Source organism: Lissotriton helveticus, chromosome 3_1, assembly GCF_964261635.1.
Source record: "Lissotriton helveticus chromosome 3_1, aLisHel1.1, whole genome shotgun sequence".
Taxonomy (NCBI): Eukaryota; Metazoa; Chordata; class Amphibia; order Caudata; family Salamandridae; genus Lissotriton; species Lissotriton helveticus.
Window position 1 is genome coordinate 1542967532 of NC_136061.1, and position 24390 is coordinate 1542991921.

Consider the following 24390-nt stretch of genomic DNA (forward strand, 5'->3'; position numbering starts at 1 on the left):
TAAAAGTTTCATTTCTATATTTGAACACCCTTAATCACATCATATTTCTAAAGAACACATGTTCATATCTTTACAGTATTACTCTGACTCCACCAAGTAATTTCACTGAAATTTTGGTTGCAAAAATATCAGATAAGAATTTCTTAACTCAGAAGGCAAACGTTTCTTAAAACTTAATTGACTATCATTGCACAGCGTCCAACCAGTTGGACTCTTCAAATAAGCTATGTAATGTCCTGATGATATAGATGACCCTTCATGAAAAATAATTGCTACAGTGACAAATGTTCTTCTAGAAATAGATATTTGAGAAGCCACATAATTTTGAATTAAAGTTGACAATTTACTTCCATCAGCTCTGCATCGTTGAAGCATTAAAATAACATACTGTCCATATCTATGGATAAATAAGGTAGATAACATTTCTGAATTACATTGAGAACAGACCATGTTCTGATACGCATCTTTAACTAGTTTATTAAAGGACACTGTTTTACGATCTGGTAATGTTAAATATATAAATCTTTCTGTATGTATGTCAGTACTACTTGTAAATGAGCAATTATGGCAAATATGTTCCCATTTATAAGAAAGGCCAAAAAGACTATCAATACCTACACCTTCTTCTTCCAAAACTGTAAGCATATACATAATACATTCTTGACAATCTTGCTGAATATTCTGAGAAAATTGATTTAGTTCTGCACATATGTCTAAAACATTCCTTACTTCTGAAACACTTGCTACTTCACTATTACCACTGGTACATTTTTCAAACACAGAATTTAAAGAAGAACAAAATGTTTGCTCTTGATTTTCTCTAATCTGTTCCTGTAAACTTTTTAGAAAAAAAACACATTAACCACTACATTTGCATAGCAGTTGACACCACACCTATTTTCAAATTTAAATCCAACAATCTCTGTAGTACTAACCGTTTTCTTACTCTTATCAATGACAGTCTCATCTTTTTTTCTTCGTTTCTCTACTACTTCAGTACATTGTTCCTCGTTTCTCCTTTTCTGACCATCTATACTCTTTTTAATTAAAGGATATTGAGGTAAACTTGGAGCATATTCTCTTCTTAACCTGTAGTGTAGTTCCTATTATCCCAATAGGCTCTGCGCATTGGAATAATACCTCCAATAGTATAGACCTAGGACAGAGGTTAACTAGGTCTTCTATTGTCGATATTAGACTTAAAGTTTTGGGTTTGCCAGCTAGCTCAGAGTTCACTAGAAACTTTCTCGAATAGGCAAGGAGGAGTTTAACCTCCCTGGATAGACAAGAAGGGATTTAGTTTCTGACAACCATAGAACATGACAACTTTGCTCTCCCCTAATCAAGAGTGTATCTCTAGAGTCATGTGAAAACAAAAGACAACTTATTTTACTCAGTCAGTTCAGTGCATTCTTAGTTTCACCAGATTGTAGAGAAAAGGAAGAGACGGGCGTGTTCAATAAAAGATGTTATTTATTGATCAGTCTCTTTTCTCGTACAAGAGAAATGAATCGATATTATTGCGATACTTATGGTTAAGTAAAGTGCATACAATAAAAGTAGAAGTATAAAATAATACTGCAGAAGCATTGATATGGTTTCTAAGCCATATGATATTTAAAACTGATAAAATAGATACATACATATATACATTTGACTAATCGTACTCAACTGGTGCTTCTAACCAAGCCTACCCCAGTGTACCTGACCTAAGCCTAATACGTGGGCGGGAGTAGATAAGTAGCAGTTTAAGTTAAGTTTGTTTTGCCAAGTGACTGACTCAAGAATTCTCTGCAAGGGGTTATTCAGCTCTGTACCTGAGATCTAGAATGGTTGAGGGCTGGTATCTCTCGTCTCTGGTCTTGATATTCCAGCTGCCTGCGAGGGCTGCTTGGAAGCGCCGGAGCTGGATTTCTCGGCAGGAGAAAAGCAGCGTCTTGTTCTCAGCGCGTCAGGAAGGCGGGGCAGCGCCAGTGGGCTTCGCTGTGTGCTGGCCTCTTCGGCAAGCCTCGCTGCTCCGATCTCGTCACCACCGCGTGTGTTTGCTTAAGGCAATGTCGGTAATATTTATACCTGTAAGGTGCCGAGATTGACGTAAGGATGGACATGGATACGTCAATAAGGATGTCATATGAACGGGCTCGTTCGCACATTCTTATGCTGAAGTTCTCGGTGAAATCAAAACAATGGCCGCAGGGATTTTCCCAGGTTGTCATAGGTTTGATTTGTTTTGAGAACTCCGTATGCCTTATCAGGGGCTGGAGGAATAGTGCTTGCCTAATTAGATGGCATGCGTTATGACCTAATCAGATAACGCGTTCCTGTGCCGTGGTGTGGCTTAATAAGATAACGGTTTTTGCACCGTGGGATGGCTGCTAGTTAATTATTAACCAGAACAGGGTCAGGAATAGGGGGATCGATACAGAACCTGTAGGAATACATGACACCCACTCCACGCAGACTATGTCCATATTTACAAGATCTAGGCATAGTAAATATACAGTAGTGTATGTGTATACCGTACCACCCAAAAATACATTTATATGTATTTTGAAAGTATGTAATATACGAGAAAAAAATAATCATATGCACCATATGCACTCAAGCAGTAGAGAAATGCTAAATTAATCACGCATATTCATATATTATTATTAATAAAATGTGAAAATAACACATGAAATGGCTCTTAATACAGAAGAAAAAAATGCGAGACCATTTCATCACAAAATAAAATATCCATGAACATGTCAGAGGGCAGCTAATGTCTCTAAAGTTCCTAAAATAGAAATTCAGTTCTCTAAGAATAGTTTCTACTTTAAGCAGAAGATAAGTGTCCCAAAAAATTGCAAAAAAATATTTTGGGGATTGTGAAAAAATCTGCTGTCCATGCTGGAGAGAAAAATTGTTCATGTTACTTTATCATTAAAGTTGAAGGCCAAATTCAGGGTGATGGAAACGCCGTGTGCTAGCTTGCTCAAAAGTCATTATTTCTGCTCTGGTGAGAACATCATATTATTTAGACTGTCGAAAAAGCTGTCAACAGCTTCTTGTGAAAGTTCCAATAACTCGGAAAAAGATGTTACCATGCATTCATGAGCATGATTGCCTTCATTGATGTTTCGATCAGCATAGCTGACAGAAGGTCGTACCTGATCGATGCTGCTTTCATCTTGAACCTCACTACCCCTCAATCGTAGTGGTGAAGTCTCCACGAATGCCGTCATCAGGATTGGTAGCCGCTGGGGACAGCACAATGCATGAGCCGTGACCGGACCCAACAAAGTTTCTGCATCCATTGGCGCATCCGATTGTAGCGTCAGACAGGTGTCCAACACGCATTCTTCTCCGCATAGCAAGCACCTTAATACAGGTAAAACACAGCTTTGCCACATTGGTCTAAATGAAAGAAACCAGGTCATGTTCAGGTCTCTAAGCCGGGACAGTCCAAGGATTTTAGATATCCGGTCCCGGTATCCAATGGCTAGGATTGTTTCTTCCCTTGTCGCAGGTGTTTTGTCTGTGACATGGTTTGCCATAGCGAAATAAGAGAATCAAAAATAGGATTCCTGCCACTAGTCCCAAAAGGAGAGGAAGTCCACCAAAGATGGAATGGACAAAGTCCGGAAAAATACCCAGAATGGCTTTAAATGGTGTTAAAGCCCCCGAAAACACTGTCTTAAATACATTTGAGACTCCACTGGTATCAGAAATATTTAAGATTTCGTTCAGGATTTCTGCGAAATGTATGGGGGAATTAGTTGATAACAATGAATGAATCTCTGCCGTTGTCCTTGCAACTTGGAGATCATACGTTTCTTTTGATGACGTGAGCCTGGTCGGCGTCTGAAGGAGCACTGTTTTCATTCTGCTTAAAGTATCAATTCGAATAGAAGCAATTTTCAAATTCGGCCATAACCTTGCCTCCCTGTCTGGCATTGCGCTGGGGAACAATACTCGTTCACAGCACATGACCTTCGCAGTCGTACTTATGAGATAAGGTATTCCGGGCACCAAGCTACAACATCTGCGGTCTACAATTATAATGTAACTCCCGTTCGATAGTCTCCTAAAGAATGGTTCTATTTGTGTCGCAGGTGTGCCTAGCTGGTGACATGAAAGGTTATTCGAGGACCCTTCACAGGCTCCGTGTAAACTAATACCATTACACAGAAGTGTACCGCTTAGTGACATGGCACAATTATTGCCACTAAGAAACACTTTCCGGCCTTTATTACTGACACAAGCATGTGAATAGGGCAAGTTCCATGTTGACTTAATGTACCCTTTACCCAATTTTTCGTACATGCCAGCCTGTATATATTTTTGGCAGTATTGAAACCTGAAAGTAGATATTGGAATATTAATTATTCCATGTATTATCCATTCACTGACAGGTCGTTCTGACATTGTCTATGGTAATCTCTCGAGTTTCTCAATGCTCAGGATTGTATAATCAGCACCCTTCTGTGCCATACTGATTTGTTTATCAGTGAGGTTAAAGATATTAAATAGTGACGTTGTGTTGATTAAACGCCAAGGCACATAGCCTGAACGCAGATTTTGTAAAGTCCAGCCAAGTTGCACAATAGAACGCAATTGGGACTGACCGTGTTGTAACAACAGTAAGTCTTGCGATATTATGTCGATTGCTGAAGACACAATGCTGTCCAAAGAGTATATTCTGGAGGACAGAGTCATTAACCCATTGTCCACTACAGAAAGTGATTTTTCCAAATTAATACGGTCAATTTCCCGTATTCTCTCTGACGTTTCAATTTGAGTTATTTTCCAGGCTTCGTTATAAGCTGCATATACAGAGGCTGCTATGAAGCGTTTTTGACGCTGTTTGCGCGGTCCCATAATGAAATCACGCAAGTCAGCACCATCAGTAAGTAAAGTCAGGTGTTGCTTAATTTCTGCCAGTGTGGATGTTTGTAGCCATTGAAGGCAGAGCTTGCCCACACTGTACGTGGTAATTATCCCTGGGTGTTGTCTTTGGGAATATCTAGGGTCTGGCCTTGTCAATTTGAACCCCTGGATTTTGTTCAGGAATCTGTCTTGACAGTTATTAGTATCTGTGGGCCAGATCAACCACTGTTTCCAATCAGGATGTGTTCTGTTTTGGCTTAATATATGGTTTACGTCTATCTCCTCATCTAGAGATATATTACCGTTCATTGATGGCTTTGGAATAGACGGTTTGTTTAAGTCTTTGATTTTGGCTAGGCCAAGACAGGTAGTTTGTTGAACAGTGTCATTCAAAAATATAATTTGTTCTGGGATCATGCAGGCTCTAAACAATGATTCTATACCTTGTACTTGCCATTCCTTTGTACCCCAAACACTTTTTACTTCAACATTTTTGTCCCAGTAATCAAAACCAAATGTACTCATTTGCTCAAAAAATGAGTCTGAATATATCAATTTAGTGTTTGTAAGCATGGTCTTTGTACCTGTCTTATTTGATAATTTGAAATAAAATGTTTCTGCATTACTTGTGTTGAACCCTGAAAAATATGAATATTTGTCATAAAAACTTCTTGAGCTACCTTTTGGAGGGGTTGCACAGTGTTCCCATTGATTATAATTTAAAACATTTCTAGGTTGTGCAGATTTATGCAGATAATGATTACTATAGTGATTATAGCAGAACATTTTATCATAATTAGACGAACCCTGCAAATAATCATGTTTTGTAAATTTAGCAGACATCACTAGGTCAGATATCATATTATTAATGCTTTCAACGTCCCAATCATCAGCAACTGAGCTTGGTTTTACAAAGTCACTCAATGAGATCTTGATTTGATGTGGATACTTCAGGATTTCAACCGGGCCATAGATTTCATAATCAGTATTGTCCCATGCTACCCCACCGGGTATAGGATTGGCTGTGAAGTTGACTGAAGAAAGTTCTCTTTTCTCGACGTGTGAAGACGTGTGTGGTTTGAGGACCAAGTTGATTTTCTGGCTTGCTGTGTCCATTTTAGCATATTTTACCTCAATGAAGTGTCCCAAACATAGTACCATGATGAGCCAAAGTATGAGGATAAGTGCACCTAAGGCCACCCAGAATTCAATCCACGGAGAAATCAGATAGGTTTCTTTCAGATGTTGAAAAAGTTCCTTAGCTTTGTCTTTAAAGGTTTTTGTTGATGTTTGTTCCTTTGATTCACTCAGGTTTTCAGATGAATCATTGAAGTTGATGAAGTAACCAGATGCCGTTCTGTCTATTGTTCCTATTGCTTCGGGATTACTGTTTGCTTTATTAGCGTGTTTTGTTGCAGCAGCATAGTCATTTGTTACTTCATTGTAGATCGGTGTGTCTCTGCTAAATGTTTTTATTTGGGTTTTTAGAGGTTTAAGTTCCATAGCATTGTTGCATAGTCCTTGTTGTTGTTCTGTTGACATTTCAAATGTGAGTAGCCTCTTAGGTTGAACCTCTGTGTTTGTAGCAAATCTTGGTGTTCTACTACTTATCGGGAGTCCACTTGGCCTACTGTTTGTTATCGGCCACATGATTGTGGTTTTATCAGGTCGATTGATACAACTCTGTTCTCCTTTTTACCAGCAAGGGGCGGTAGTACTACTGATCTTGTCCCGTTGATAGACAAGACAGGAACTGCTTTTCTGTAAGAAGGCCCAAATTCCTTCTTTACCGCGATCTTTTCTCTGACTAGATCCCCGACTTTTGGAATCCAGACAGGTCTTGCTGGGACAGGTGGTTTTTCTTCAGTGGTCGTTGGCTGTTGTTTCAACTTTATGTTGCTCAGGTCTTTCCTTGTTTCGTTTAAGTCCTGCAAAATAGCCAAACGATCTTTGATATCAAAGCTTTTTTCTTTAACCACTGAAGTCTGACTGTCAAGATCTAAGACCATCATTCTAGTTCCAAACAATAATTCGTACGGACTGAATCCCCTCAGAAAATTTCTTGGCAGGTTATTTAGACTACGTTGGACACTTTTTAGATGTTTGACCCACCCAGCTCCCGAACCTAATACCTTCGCTGTTATAGATTGCTTTATGCCTTTGGTTTTTTCTTTACACCATCCCGTTCCCTCAGGTAGGAAGTGAGAAGCGTCCCGCTATACTATGCCCATTTGGCCATGTTTTTCATACGCTTTAGGCAAGAAGAAAAAACATTCAGCCAAACGTAGCATGCTTCTAGCGTATATGCCATTATAGACTCGCAAATCTTTTTATAACAGTCCAGACGTCAGCCGAGTGCTGGGGTCTACATCACAAGTGGAAACTAGTCTTTATATGTTAATTGGACGCATTAATTTTTATTGTTGATCAATTCTGGAGTGAAACGCCATGCTAATATACCGTTTCTCTCGCCACTGCGATCTCTATTGCAGTCGGGGCAGTTCTTTACAAAGATGTGATGATGCAGGCTCATACCTGGCCACCAGTACACTGATTGTAATTCTTCCAGAGAATCTTTTAGTTTGAGGTGTCTGAGACCATCACCCATATGTGCGTCTGCTATTAACAAGCCTCTCCTGTCCGTGTTTGGAATCACTCTATCCCCCACTCCAGGGATTCGAGCAAAAGGGACTGAGTTTGCATCGATTATGTATGTATAATTGAGTGGATAATTGATCGGTAGTGCTGAGCAGTCGCCTTTTGATGACGTTTTTAACGCCAGCAAAGTTTCACCGACAATGCGTTTTACTGTATGCTTTTTCTTGACTACGGAAGCCGATTCAGTTGCTGCCGTTGTGGCTTTCTCAGCCAATGAATTCCCTGCAACGTGAACGCCATCACGCTGATGACTCAGTGAGTGTATCACGTGAGTTTTTGGTAGTTCTTTCTGTAATAGAACTACTTGTTCCCAAAGCACTTCTTGCTTTATTGTTGCACCCTTTTGCATCCTTAAAACCATTCTGAAGCCAGATCTGCAAATATTCATTGTAAGACTGAACGCAATAATATGAATCGCACACTATGAGTGTGGGGAATTCTCGATCGGTATTTTCAAGCGCCATCTTGAATGCCAGTAGTTCAGCTCGCTGAGCTGTACAATCTCCTAGAGATTGTGTTTTAGTGACCGCTGGTTTAAATTTCCCTTCGTGCCAGCGACCTTTAAGAATCGCGCACGCAGCACTGTAAGCTTGTTTACCCCCTACTGCGGGTTGTGCTGATCCGTCTGTATATATTATACAGCCGTAATGTTCTAGAGGCAGAATTTCGATTGGCGGAGGACATTCAAATTCGTATTGGAGAAATTCTTGTGTTTTTAAGTTGGGATCAAACTCGTATACCACGTCTGTTGCAGCAAGAGAATTAGCCCACTGTATCCACCTTGGATGGAGTGCTTTAGCATTCGGAATGCTTGCCTTTGTTACCGCCTCCAGGGCTGGTATCGGTGTCACGATGATTATTCGTTTACCTTGTGCTAGGGCCCGCTCCTTTGCTACAGCAGTCTGTACCGCGGTCAGAATTTTTTCCGTTGGACTAAATTTCATTTCAGCCTTTGTGTACAAGTGTGATTTGTATGCGATTGGTACCTTTTCTCCCTCATTAGAGGTCAGGTATGTGAATCCACATCTTCCTGGGATGACTCGAATCACAAGATTGCGTGTGTTGTCACGTGTTTCTAATTTTGTTTTAATTAACATGTCTGTTTGTAAAGATCTCAAAATTTCTGTGTGTTTTTGAGTCCAATTGATTCTTTTAAAATCTGGTTTTATTAGATCATAAAGGGGTTTGATCCTTTCTGCGTAATGTGCAATGTATGTTCTTCCGAAATTTAGGAAGCCTAGAATTGATTGTAAGTTTTTTAGTGTTCTAGGAGCTTGGAGTACCGCACATTTCTCTAGGAAATTGTCAGCCAGGCTTTTGCCTTCACTTGATAATTCATATCCTAAAAACAGGACTGTTAGATGGGCAATTCTTGACTTTTTAAAGTTGAATTTGTAACCCTCTGCTGCGAACCCAAGTATTATGGTGTTCACTCTCTTCAAGTGAGTATCCAAGTCATCATCTGTTAGGTAAATGTCGTCGACATACGATAATGCCTCGTCATCGTATGTTTGTAGTAATTCTGTTGCTCTCTTTGAGAATAATCCTGGGCTGTTCTTGTGCCCCTGGGGTAAACGGCAGAAGCTTTTTTGCGAGCCATTTACCGAGAACGCAGTCACATATCTGCTCTCTGGTGCTATATTTTGACAAAAGAACCCATTAGAGATGTTTAATGTTGTTTTGTATTTTTTGCGCACTATGTTATTCATTAGTGCAGCACTATGCGAGTTTTGTACTGCAAATGTTATGCAACATGAGTTAAGGTGTCTGTAATCCAAAACTAGACGATATGAGTTGTCTGGTTTGGAGACAGGAAACAAAGGATTGTTCATTTGTGAGGTGCAAGTTTCAATCACCCCCTGGTATTCAAGTTGATCTAGGATCTCTTTTACCTGTTTTTTAGCTTCTTGCTTAATTGGGTACTGCCTCTGTGCAGTAGGTTGTGATTTTAACTGGATTTTGTGGGGAGGAGAGTCCTCATCCCATCCTACATGATTTTATATAAAGCAGGAGCTTGAGCTACTGCCCACTTTCTAGCAAGTGTATATTTTTTATGAATTGGAATGTGATTTGAGAAGGCAGGCATAATTATTTCTTCGCCATGAGGACACTCCCTGACAAACTCTGGTGGCCAGCCTCGTTCAGCTAGAAGGATGTCATAGCCCTTGGACAGATTATCCCAAAATAGTCCCCTTATTTTTCTAGTCTTATCCCCCTCTATACGCAATGTAATTTCATATATTTTATGAGGTTTGCTAACTCTGGTGTCTGCAGTTTCCACCTGAGTGTATTCATTCGTGTCCACTGTCTCCAGATGATTCATAAGGACTTTGCGAGCTATGCTCACTTCTGCTGCGCTGTCTAGCATTGTCTGAGCCCATTCTCCGTTTTTCAGCTGTGTTCTCAGTATTCTCGGCATCTTTGATTACTTTAATACTGGCTACCTTCTTTTTTGGAAATTGTAACTTTTTATTTGGATGAGCAGGTTCCTTGTCTTTGGACTTGACGTGCTCTTCCCTGTGTTCTGATCGTCCTCTTCTTTCCGATTTCTGCGAGGAAGTCTGAAAAGATTGAGAGGGACGTGTATCAATATCTTGATATCTATCAGGTTTCTTTATATTATCCCTATTTCTAAGGTTGTATTTTTTCCCAGAGGGCTCACTTTGGGGAGACCTGCGTCCTTGGTTCGGAGATCTTTCTCTCCGCCGAGGAGACCTTCCTCTGGACTGGAATCTTTTTTCTTTAGGATTGGATTGTTTGTTTCCATCCCAGCTCTTTTTCTGAGTGTTTAAATTATTTTTAATAAATATCTTTTCAGGACTTTCAATCAGTTGAGGTTTTACCGGTATTCCACCCAGACTATCTCTTCCTAGTTCTTCATAGGATTTCTCTATGATTCTGGCAATTTCAGTTGGTTGGTCTGCTATATCTGTCTCTTTTAACCTTTGGCGGATCGCCACGTTTGCTGCTTCTCCCTTTATGTTGGCTAATAATATAGCCGAGACCTGCTTGAAGTCCTTCAGTAATTTCATACCGAGAGTTAAAGCGGGTTCTGGACCGTATTCATCTTGAATTTGTTTTAGCACATCTGGTATTACTGACATGGATGGTACACCATGTGTTTTTGTGTATATGGAAGCAAAGACTGTACCCCAAGTGTCACAGTCTTCCACGTGTGGTGCGATTCCCATTGGAAGACAGATAGTCAGAATCCTGTGTTTTTCTACCGGGGTGGTGTCTGGAAACACCGCCTCTATTTGAGTGATTTTTTGTGCTAGCCAGAAGGGTATTTGTTCCCGTTTTGCGGGTACTTTACCCAGACAGGACTGTATGTTCTGTGGTGTGATTTTATTTGTGTTACCCTGATGAGGGTTCAGCTGTGGAATTTTAACTGCTGGTTGGACTGTTGAAGTCCGCATTACATATTGGACTAATTGTCTATGTATTTTGATTAGTTGTTTTAGCTGTATTAAAAGCTCTGCTGCAGGCATTTCTTCAATGTCTGGATGTGGTGTATATCCGGCTAGGACCGGCCACGTTGCTCCTGGTCTACCTAGTGGACCGAGCCTGGTGATGTGATTATTATGTTTTAGGGCGCCATGAAACAAGAGCAGGTGCTCTTGGAATTTGAGTGGTATTTCCACCTCCTCGAAAGGAGTGTACTCATTAGGAGGTTCCTCTATTTTGTAATAGTGGAACTCTTTTGTTACAGCGTTTGCTGCTGGAAAGTTTATCCATGAATAGAATACCTCTGTCTGCCGATATTCGTGTGCCTCAATTACGAATATGACTGTACCACCTCTTGGTGTCAGTCCATTTTCTATAAGTTTTAAGGTTATAGATTTCCTTATGTTGACCGGGATGAGTATTGCACTTGGGTCATTTTCCAGCAGAGTATTGTCTGCTGCGAGGAGTTCAGCTGCTATTCTAGCTGTCTCCCTTTCTTCTTCAGTTTCTGACATACTATTGTCAAGAAGATTATTTTATTTATTTGCAGATCAGGTTTCTATGGAAACAAAGATTAGATGCACAATATTTTGGAACAGTGTATCCTTCAACGTTGACTAAACCAAGAACCATACATAGGAGTCTCCTCCTGCGAGGTTTGGCGGATATGACCTTTCACCCACTCCAGACGTCTTTGGAGTATTATGGGAAAAAAGGGGTTCTGTGTGAAAAAGCACGACTGAGTTACTCTAATGTCTTGCGTTAGTTTTATCGCCTATCCAAACGTTGGGCGCCATGTATTGTAGTTCCTATTATCCCAATAGGCTCTGCGCATTGGAATAATACCTCCAATAGTATAGACCTAGGACAGAGGTTAACTAGGTCTTCTACTGACGATATTAGACTTAAAGTTTTGGGTTTGCCAGCTAGCTCAGAGTTCACTAGAAACTTTCTCGAATAGGCAAGGAGGAGTTTAACCTCCCTGGATAGACAAGAAGGGATTTAGTTTCTGACAACCATAGAACATGACAACTTTGCTCTCCCCTAATCAAGAGTGTATCTCTAGAGTCGTGTGAAAACAAAAGACAACTTATTTTACTCAGTCAGTTCAGTGCATTCTTAGTTTCACCAGATTGTAGAGAAAAGGAAGAGACGGGCGTGTTCAATAAAAGATGTTATTTATTGATCAGTCTCTTTTCTCGTACAAGAGAAATGAATCGATATTATTGCGATACTTATGGTTAAGTAAAGTGCATACAATAAAAGTAGAAGTATAAAATAATACTGCAGAAGCATTGATATGGTTTCTAAGCCATATGATATTTAAAACTGATAAAATAGATACATACATATATACATTTGACTAATCGTACTCAACTGGTGCTTCTAACCAAGCCTACCCCAGTGTACCTGACCTAAGCCTAATACGTGGGCGGGAGTAGATAAGTAGCAGTTTAAGTTAAGTTTGTTTTGCCAAGTGACTGACTCAAGAATTCTCTGCAAGGGGTTATTCAGTTCTGTACCTGAGATCTAGAATGGTTGAGGGCTGGTATCTCTCGTCTCTGGTCTTGATATTCCAGCTGCCTGCGAGGGCTGCTTGGAAGCGCCGGAGCTGGATTTCTCGGCAGGAGAAAAGCAGCGTCTCGTTCTCAGCGCGTCAGGAAGGCGGGGCAGCGCCAGTGGGCTTCGCTGTGTGCTGGCCTCTTCGGCAAGTCTCGCTGCTCCGATCTCGTCACCACCGCGTGTGTTTGCTTAAGGCAATGTCGGTAATATTTATACCTGTAAGGTGCCGAGATTGACGTAAGGATGGACATGGATACGTCAATAAGGATGTCATATGAACGGGCTCGTTCGCACATTCTTATGCTGAAGTTCTCGGTGAAATCAAAACAATGGCCGCAGGGATTTTCCCAGGTTGTCATAGGTTTGATTTGTTTTGAGAACTCCGTATGCCTTATCAGGGGCTGGAGGAATAGTGCTTGCCTAATTAGATGGCATGCGTTATGACCTAATCAGATAACGCGTTCCTGTGCCGTGGTGTGGCTTAATAAGATAACGGTTTTTGCACCGTGGGATGGCTGCTAGTTAATTATTAACCAGAACAGGGTCAGGAATAGGGGGATCGATACAGAACCTGTAGGAATACATGACAAACCTATTATACTCCTTTACACATTTTAAATCTGCACTGATCTTTGTCTCATCAAAATCAATTAGATAAAGCCCAGATAAAGTTCTAACTCGTGATAAAGCAACATATCCCATACCCTCTTTGAATACACTATTTACAATATTTACCAAAGCACAATCTACACTTAAACCTTGCGATTTGTGAATAGTCACTGCATATGCCAAACAAATTGGAAATTGTTTCCAACGGACATACAAGTCTTTTACAAGTAAAAAACGACTTGAGCAGCGACTGATTTGTTGAACTTCCTCAATTCCATCAAATTTTATTCGTAAAAATTCAATCTCATCTCTATTTGGGTAATTTACAAAACTAACAACATTACCCATTGCTCCGTTCACCAGACCTCTTTCTACAAGTAAATTTCTCCGTAAAATAATCCGACAATTTAAACATACATACAGATTCTTCTCTAAACCAGCAGTTTTAGATATAGATGTCTGTAGACTATCCAATTTTAACTTTAATTTATCAGACAAAACAATAGTACTTCCTTCATGCTCTATTTTATCTTTTGCTTCCAGTTTCTTAATTTCTTGATTTTCCAACTTCAACATTTTCTCATTGAAAACTGAGCATTCTTTTAGAGTTGGCATCAAGCATATTACTGACTTATCTTTTACCTCTTTACTATATACTTTCTCAGGTACATTATCTTCATTGGGAAACAACTTACAAAGTAATCGAGTTTGTAGAGTTTCTTTTGCATCTTCAGTTAATCTTCCAATCCTTATATCTTGAAGAATATTTCCATATTTAGTATCCTTTGCCTGTCTCATATTTTGAATCAGTTCAGTATATTTGAAATGTGACCATATATTAACATTTCCAATACTGCCAAGGCACTTTCTGGTGTCTTCATGTGTCACAGTTTCAAATACAGATTGTCCTTTTACAGGAGTTAGTTGCAGTAGATCTCCAAAAACTATGACATGTTTCCCTCCAAATAAAACATCATAGTCAGTTTTAAGTATCTGCTGCATTCTTAAATGTACAAAAGCAAGCATTAAATTGGATACCATGCTTACCTCATCAATAATAAGAAGTTTAATTTCTTTAAGAACTCTTGAAACTTCATAACAAGCATCTCCAGATAGCTTGTGATATTGTAATTTGTTTTCATGTTCAACTGGCAGCATCAGTAAACGATGTAAAGTAATACCTTTAATATTATGTGCTGCCAATCCAGTTGGAGCTGTCACAACACAAGACAATGGTGACTGAGTTTTTTGCTGTAGATATGTAGTAATTCCTTTTATAAGAAAACTTTTCCCTGTCCCAGCTTCTCCACTTACATATAGTCGAATAGGTTGAAATGACATACATGAGCATTCTTTTTTCTCATGACGAAAACCATGCTCAATGTGCTCTGTCACTTCATTATATATGTCTTTGCTCAAGATTAAATTCCTTCTCCAATTCTTCTAAGTTTATTATATCCTCTTGAGCTTGCTGCATTGCTCTTTCCACCTCATCCATGGCAGTGGCTGCTTCATTTCGGATAATTGGTTCTCCCAGTGGATCCTGACTCAACGATGCTGAACTTTGAGTGTCTTGTGAACTTTCTCTAGCAATCTCTGCTGCAATTGTTGCTTCTTGCTCTATTTCGTCGTTCAACATTTTGAGATAATTACTAAAAGCAGGACATTCTATACTACTTTTAGATGCGTTAAAAGAATCTTCATAACTTACAAAGTCTCCAAGTAGTTCCTCTTCAGTACGCCATGGTTTAAAGAGTTGCAAAAGAGCTAAATAGTAAAATTCTCTTTTGTCTGGATTTTCGCAACTCAGTTTTCGGTGATTAATAAAATGTCCTTTTGTTTGTTTCACCAGACATCCTTCCTGTCCAATTACAGCGTACATACCTTTTTCAACATTCTCTCTAATATTCCTTTTAAAAGTGTATTTTTCAAGGACTTCATACAGACAAATATTTTCAAGCAGAGTACTTCTATTTGGATAGTATGTATCCAACATATTTGTTTTCAGAATGTCTGTACTGTTTGGTTCTTTCTGGGCTAAATATTCAATTTCTTGCACAGTTTTCAAAACACGGTTTCGTGTTCCTGCTAGACCTAAACTCACCCACAGGATACTTCGAGATTTTGCATAAAGACTTGCTGATGATAATCGATCACAGCATTCATATGCTCCAATTTCTCGATGTGATAACATCTTCAAACTGTATGTATACAATTTCTTGCTTAGGCTCTTTTCATGAGAAATATCTTCCCACATCTCCTTCAGTTCCGTCTTTTCAGATTTCGTGATGTAAGACGTTACATATCGAGCCACAGCAATAGAGTTGTCTGCAACATATTGTATATCCATGTTAGCATTCCACATGGACAAAATGACAGGGTTGTAGTCATTTATATATTTGGACTCTTCTCCTCTTCTTAAATTGTATGTATTTTTGGGTGATCTTCTTGTGATGTTATGTCGCAAAGATGACATCAAATTGTTCACTCTTCCTCTTGAAAGCACTGGTCATGCAAATCCAAAACGACATTTTGTATAGAACTTATCCTTTGATTTGAATTTTCGCAGACAATATTTTCCACAACGATGTCTTTGAAACCGTAAGACTTTTCCTCTTAAGTCTTTATCAGTTGTACTGTTAGGTATGTCACAAGTGGCATATTCCTCAATGAAAGACAGTACAGTGTCATTGGAGTCTTTTCCAAATTTAGGAGCATCCTTGATCCATAGTAACATATGAATATGTGGAGCACCTCTAGCTTGATACTCTTTTCTCCAGAAAAAATCCCAAACTTCACCAAGCGGTGGATTCTTCTTGTTTGTAAGAAACGACATCTTTGCTTCAAATCGATGATTAAAATATCTGCAAACATTAACCGGATCCAACGAACACAATTCTCCTGGTGTCTTGTAGTTTATATTTTCAATATTTACATTTGCCTCTCGAAGATATTCCAATAAATCTTCCCAGGCGTACTCTGCACAGCTTAGAGTTACAAACCATGTTGGTGCTCCCAAGTTTCGTAGCATGCATTTTAAATCTCCATGACGACGGTACCAATATTCATTAGTACCACGCTGACATGCCATTAAATTAATTAGATGAGAATCCAAAACACTATCTTTCTGTTGCACTTTATCCATAAAATCCTTTGCTGAAACATTTTGCAGATGCACTCCACTTTTTAAGACATGGTTTACTGCATAAGAAAGACCAGATAAGTCACTCTCAAACAGAAGATGAAACAAATATGGGATACATTGACGAAATCTGGGATCTTCTGCATATAATCCTGTTGTCCGGTACTCAGATGCAGGAATCTGCATAGGTCGGTCATCATATCGCGCACCTTGACTTGTTGGGAATAAGTGTGCGAAACAACGACCTTCCAAACTTTTTTCCCACACACTAATAGGACTTCCTTCTGCTTTTTTCATCTGAAATAACTCAATTGCATTCCCCATTGCTTCTTTGGAATGCAGTGGATGAACACTGTAATGTTCATAAATTTCTTCACTTCTGGACATGTCGACTTTTTCAATTTGTCCAATAGAGAAATCATTATTCTCTTCATCACTTACATCTTCTTCTTCTACATACACATTTTTATAGTATCTATTATTTTTAACTAAATACAACGTTGCCTTTTTCACTTTCCTAACATCCACTAAATCTTGCCAGATTTTCTTACTCTTTGTAGGTACACCATTAACTAGAATAACAAGAGGTTCCTCTTCTACATTTTCAATACCAATTGTCTCCATATTTTTTTTAAATCAAGTGGCAAATATACAACTCTACCCTTTAATCCTCTTTGCAAATCTGTAGGATTTAATTTCCCAGTCTTAGGCTCCATACGAACAATAGCCTGAAAAGGATGTACACATTGAATCAAAATAGTCTCATAAGTATTTAAATCCTTCAGTTCCGATGGAATATTTATCAACTCAAGATTATTATGAACAGCTCTAGCAGGTATTTTATTTTCATTTAATTTATTATAACAATATTTACAAATACGTTGCTCAAAACCCAAATCAAAATAGTTTTCTACCAGCAAATAAGTTGCAAACTCTCTCCACTGAGTATTATCTTCATCTTCACTTTTTTTATTTTTTTTTATTTTTTTTTATTGCAAAGTTTTATAGCATCATCGTCACAGTACAGTGAACCACCTACAACCCTGAGGCCGGTGTACTTCATGGGGCAAAGTGAAGCATTTCAGAGACCTTATAGCCTCGTCTGGTTGCAGAGTCAGCTGCAGTCAACAGGATGATCGATCACGTGTACCGAACGTACTTCACAAGTAAAAATGTACTTTGCTTTTACATTTTTGTGGCTGTTTCCAACGTAAACTTAAACCAAAAGGACAAAAACAGAACAATACAAACTGCACACAAGAATCAGTACTGTAATGGGTTATTCTCAGTATGTTATCTAGCATCCGAGACGTAATGTACGAAATCAATCAAGCAAACTTCCAGTCTTCATCTTCACTTTTTAAATATAAATCAACTAACCTACTTTGACTTTTGTAATGAATGCGTCGACAACACACACAAGTTAAATTTGGTTTTTCACCTGCAATGACCTTAAATTTTGTTATTTCCTGTTCAAATTCTTGAGTATTAAAATGTCCAACATTTTCTAATACATTTCCTTCTATAACTATATCAGTTTCTACATTCTCTTCATTTCGACCAATATAACTTACCTCAATTTCTGCACAAATATTCTTCACATCTAATACACATCCATGCAAAAGAGCACTATTTAACTCTTTAAGTTTAAGTGCTGGACTTTTTGCATAATACATATTTCTAACTAATTTTCTCATTTTGGTATGATGCACTGCTAACATCCTAAAGTGATGAAAAACACTCTGGCATATTTTTTTTGAAAGACAAGCCAAAGAATGGCCTTGCAAACCTATTTTTTCTCTCACTCTGCAATGATCTAATTCTTGCAACATTACAATTTTTTTTTTAAACTTTCCTTAGTGTACTTACGTAAGAAATTGCGAAAGAAATCAATTGAATCCTGTCGTACACTGCAAATACTGCTACAATTCCAACTATAAACAGGAGCATGAACACGTCCCTGTAAAACTTCTCCATCTATTTCCCCTTCTGTATTTCTGACCTCAATTTTCTCTTTCTCAATAGGACAGCCATCCTTCACTTCATACGCTCGACCACTGGTGTCAACTGCATGCAACAAATCGTTACTTTGAAAGTAACTCTCTTCATTAAAAAATGGCTCAGAATTTGAAGTATGCATCCATTTACCAGAAAAGATTTTACAAAAATTAGTTCTATTTATGTGTCTCTTCCATTTACTCTTAGCTTTTAAAACTCTGATTGCCTTATTTAGTGTATTTATTCTTTTAAGCACTAAAATAAACAATTTGTTTTTTCATCTCGAACGCATCATCCACAACTTCCTCTATATATTTTTTTTTCTTATAAAAAGCAGATTTCCTTTTAGAAACTTTTTCCTTTTGTAATAAATTCATAACAACTCTCTTATGAAACATTTGTTTCCTTATTTCCGCAAACTGATTTGTACGTCTTTTACTGTACATATTTTCCTCACCACTCTTTTCAGACACAGTTTTTTTTTGTCCATTTCTCCTTGAAGATCCTGAAAACTGTTTTTCCTTTTCAACATTATCCAATTGACTTTTCCTCCGACATAATTTTTTTAAAAATTCCTTGCTGCTCTTACCAGGAGCACTCTTATTTTTCTCCGTCCTTTGTTGATTAGGTAAATCTTGTGCCTCTTTTCTCTTCAAATGGTATGTCTTTTTATACAGCTTTCTTTTTTCATTTCTCGTCGGCATATTGATTGATGTTTCTGATATAAATGAAAATCTGTTTGGAAAAAAGTTAAAAAATATTATAGACCCCTACTACCATATAACATACAAATTATAACCAATGCTTGATTTTATAACTTGATTAAAGACAAAGAAACAGTCTCTGGTCAGAGTAGGAAATCCTACACTGAATATTGTTTCTAAATTTGTGACACTCCATATCTATGTTATCCTTACACATGTATTCTATGAATGTAATTTTTCAGACATATAAGTACTATTCTAACTTTCAAACATTGTCGGTGTTCCTAATGCTTTTTATTTTTTTAACTTTAATCTTTTATGCACCTCATCACAACTTTTACTGTCATTCTTAAAAAAGAGAATACTGATTAACAGTACAATAATAATATTTTCAATTTTTTTTTTTAAACAAAAATAATTTTATTTATTTAATAATTCATATTCCAGAAGCACATTTAGCATAATTTCATCTGATACTTCATTATTATTTTGCTCTAGCAAATTCTCTTCTTCCACCATCTCTAAGTATGCAGTATCAAAACTGCAGTCCAAAAAGTCCTCATTTTCGGTTGAATTTTCATCCTCAAATAGTCCTTCAATTAATTCTTCAAGGACTTCTTTTGCCATTTCAAAATGGACATTCTTATTTTCACAGTAATCTTCCATATTTTTTTTATTTTGCTATCTTCTGTGTCCTTTTAAAAAAATATAAAGACTAAATTATATATTATTTATGATTAGTTAACCAATAATTACCTTGAGTAATCTTTCAACTACATACATTTTCATACTTTTAAAGACATTAACTACAGTGATTAATATACGACCTTCCTCTTTATTTTATAAAAAAACAGATACTTTCATCCTAGACATTAACAGTTTCCTATTTAATTTCTTAAATTGAAATTGTGCTGTAAAAACACATTTCACTGTAACATTTGCTTTCTGCATTTCGTGCTGTAGAACTATTTATACACTTTCTAATTTTATTGTAGAGATCTAATTTCTAACTTCACCACTACAAACTGTGATTCAACCTGTATGCAAACTGAAGGAATGACTCACAATATACCAATTAAACATTCACTAAACCGATTGCTACTTCCCACAGAGACAGTTGCTTTTACCTTTAACAGCATACTCATCATATAAATTTCATCTAATGTAAAACATGTCATCATAATCATATGAAACCACAATCAGCCGCGACTCGTGGAGGGAATTATGGTGGGGCAGGAAGACGAGGAGGGGAAGATCTTTGCTGGAGGGACCTAAAAACCAGGATACAGATAATTTGTAGTAAATACATAATTTAATTATTTAAATGAATTTTGCAGTGTGCACTGCATTCCAAAATGCAATGCTGTGTACACTAAAACATTTATTTTATTAATTAAATTATATACTTTCCTGCATTTATCTATACACCACATTTTAGATCTCTCCACCCTACACCCCCCCCTCCGTCCCTCCCTGCCCTACCGTTACTCCCTCCATGGCATCCGACTGACCTCATCATAATACACCTGTGCAAATGCATATAATAGAGTGCAAATAGATACAACAGTCACAAAAATGCATCCGAAATGGCCATCACGCCAACAGCCATATCATAATATACCTCTATAATTTCTAAAAAATTCCTGTACACAAATGATACAGCATAAGTTAGAGAGATAATGATGACTTAGCAAAAATTAACCAACGTAAACAGCAAACTCTTACAGTCAAAGAATAGATGAACCCAAACTGCATAGAAAATAACACATGGACCCGGCCCATAAAAAGGTTGTACCAATAAACAATAGAACCGTATTTCAAAATACATATGTACTACAAGCATGTTCAGACATGTTTAAAATAGAAATTAAAATCCTCATGTAAAAGAGAAGCAGTGTAATTTTTCTTAAAAAACATGCATATTATGGTAATCTTCTCATAAATAAATTATCATTTAAAAATTATCAACTCACCTGTTAAAAAGGATTTTCTGTTTGTATACTCTCACGCTCAGTTCAGGTTGTTGCTTTTCAGCACCAAACACTATTTAAAAAAAAGCACACAACTGAATTTTAGTTAACATAATACAGACATATGTATTAGACAACATACACCCATTCTACCAAATATCATGCCTAACAGATACATTCCCTAATTTTCTATCCAATATATATCGTAAAGCCTAAGTTTAAGATTTCTTTGTGAACCACATTTATTTACCAAATTTTTCCCCCTACATATTTTTTAAATCAATCATTATTTACAATATAATCTACCATACATTACCAGGATACTACATGCAATATTTTTGATATGCACTGCTACACAACCTTACTTTCTATATTTATTACCTAAATACATATAGATTATGTGCAGGGTGTTTTTTAACAAAATGGCGGTCAACACTTTCTGAATTCCCCCGAATTGGGCATATTTTCAAGGGAATTTATCTCCGCTTTTTTGACTTTAAAAGCCAAGAAATCAAAGATAAAATTATCTCCCTATTACCTAGCTGTCGCTAACACCAGTTAGCGACAGCTAGTAGGAGATAGCAACCATCTTGGGCGCCACTTTGCATGTCACTAATAATTATCACTAATGATATCCTAAAGTGGGCATGGCAAGATGTTAGCGACTGGAAACAGTCGCTAACATCACTATTTCCTATTACCAACTTTTGGAGATATTCGCGCAAAGCGTGAATATCTCTAAAAGCTAAAACCTGCCCTGAGCAGTTTTTAGCCATGTTAACCAATGGGAGGTGGATAACATGGCTAAGAGCATTAGCTCGGTATTGCATTAATATTGCTGACTTTTCTACAATATACATGCATTGCGGCCGTTTTTTATCGCATTTGCGATAAACCTTGGTCATACCAAGGTTTATCTGCAATAAAAATCCCCGCAGCTCACCAGTAAAATTTTGTCTCTAACCAAGCAATAGCGAGAATTATCGCTATTGCTTGGTAATATGCCCCCTTTACTGACGTTAAACAACAAATCACAATGCCATTCACACACAAGAACAAGTGTCTATGTATTGAATGTACAAAACCGACAAACAATCCTGTGTAATGAAACGGAAACGTGGTTTGTAATTAAAATTTAATGCTGCAAAAGGAGAGGAGACATGAAGATAGTTATAGGTCTTAAAGTTTTTTAATTTTGACTGTTTTTCAAAAATGCAAAAATTTACAGTTTGCGGAATTATAATTTGCTGCTCAACGTCTGTCAACATTCCATTCGGAGGAAATGAGGAAGTGTTGCCGCCATTTTGTTAGTGCGAGTGCATATAATCTACCGAACAAACGGTGAGAACATGGAAAGAGAAAAAGGTACAGATTATCTAAGCGAGTACGTTTTCTCAGGGGGTGCAGTATAGACCCTGAATGCCAAAACAACTTATTTTTTTCTGAAAAAGTTACGGGGTGCGCGCACTCGGTCGCGCAACCCTATTTACAAGACTGTGATTCGCGTGCTTTATAAATAAAATGTATTGGTGCAAAGGCACACGACACTTGAAGATTGTTTCAGGAGTTTAAGTTTACTTATTTTGCCTATTGCTTAAAATTGCAAAAATATACACTTTACGGAATTCTGATTTCCTGTTTAACGTCTGTCAACATTAGAATCTGTGGAAATCAGAAAGTGTTGGCCGCCATTTTGTAACTGCGAGTGAATATATTGTACTGAACAAAGGGTTAGAACATGGAAAGGAGAGAAGGTACAGATTATCTAACCAAGTAGGTTTTCTCAGGGGATCCAGTATAGACCCTGAACGTGAAAGAACATTTTTTTTTCTCCGTAAAAAGTTACGTGGTGCGCGCATTGGGTCGCGCACCCCTATTTACAAGACAGTGGACTATTGCCTTTTCTCACAGATTATTACCTGCACATGTTAAATAAACCTTAATTTACTTATCTCACTAATGTTTATAAAACTTCAACTTACAGTCCCGCTAACACTGTAACAATATTCTCATACCTAAGTTTGTGAAAAAAATAAAAAGTATTCCATACTAAATGTAACTCTCTGTAAACGTTTTCCGTTCCGTAACTACACTACACTCACCTAACATCATTTCATTGCGTCACTTCTCCACTATTCTTAAGTACACAGTGTCAAAAATATCAATGACGCACATAATCGTTCACATCCAGGCACTACCAATTGCATGACTTATTTTACATGAAGCGCTGTAATGTTGCATGTGTTTTCAAAGGTACACCGGTATCTCCTATAATGCCGAATTGTACCTTAACACTCAGCATGAATTATTTATTTTCAAGCAATGTCAATTACTATGACTTTTTAAACGACAAACTTTAGTCTGTAATAGTCACTCTGCATATGCCTCTCTCTAAAAATTAACTTCATCCACCCACGCATGGGAACCTTGTTGTTTGCATCTGGCAGCGAAATACGGCCTTGAACTCAAACTTCCATCCCTAGACTTGAACAACAGCCTTATTGTCCCAAAATCAAGCTACCCGAGCATCTGTTCAGAAACATATCTCATTCACTTAGCTAACACTCGCAGAAAACTGCATACCTTATTAAATAGTGACCTTCCTTTACAATTTTCTAAGGTGACTCTCATAATCTTTAACGCTCCTCCACTTCCCAGCTGCACTATTTTTTTTGCAGCTACTAACCAATGGTTTGGTGTTTTTTTTGCACCAAATCATTTAAAGGCATTCTGCTACTCTCACTCCATACTTTCAGATCTATCTTTCTGAACTTCCTCATCTACTACCAGCAGCTGCATCTTTTGTATTCCTATTTTCGTTATTACAAAATGGATGTCCGTCCTGCCTTCGCAAAGGAGCTGGAGCACATAGAACTATTTCGCCACAGGATGCTTGACCAGTATGGCATTCTGCCACTCGCGACTTTGAGTGCATCATATGGATTATCATTTCGATTTTCCTATTTCACCTGTGTGCAACCTGTATTTCATTGCCTGAGCTGTGATTTCATGTGGGCCCTGGACTTATGTCTCTGCAACTCAGTACCTCCTGAAGTGAATTACAATCATCTCATGAATCCGTTACTTGATCATGAACAGCTTTGTTCCTACGGAGGGATTATGGCCTTTGCAGCGATACATGGAGTTCTGGGTCATTGGAATATTTTCGCAGCGGCGCAAGATTTCTTGGCACACAGCTACATTGAAAATTCACCGAGTTCTCCTCTGATGCTACTAGAGGCTCCGGTAATTAATGACCATGTATGTTCATTTCCTCTTTTCAATTGGATGGCTGACTTGTTTTCGGATGATAACAATGACTTTCTTTTAGAAGCAGTTGCCACTTACTTTGCCTATTCAATGGAAGGATAACTTTTCTGCAAACCATTGATATCTTGATTATTTTTTCCCTTCCTAATTTTTCTTCTTA

At 37.8% G+C, this 24390-nt stretch overlaps 1 long non-coding RNA gene across 2 annotated transcripts in view; it reads right to left on the minus strand.

Annotated features, from left to right (window-relative positions):
* The window catches only part of LOC144825036 (uncharacterized), a 112122-nt gene that overhangs the window by 1046 nt on the left and 86686 nt on the right, over window positions 1–24390 (minus strand). For both annotated transcript variants that reach the window (XR_013609248.1, XR_013609249.1), the window contains exons 3-4: window positions 20964–21033; window positions 18876–19021 (exon numbers count right to left, since the gene is read on the minus strand). This is a non-coding gene — a long non-coding RNA (uncharacterized LOC144825036). The remainder of the gene's footprint in view (window positions 1–18875; window positions 19022–20963; window positions 21034–24390) is intronic.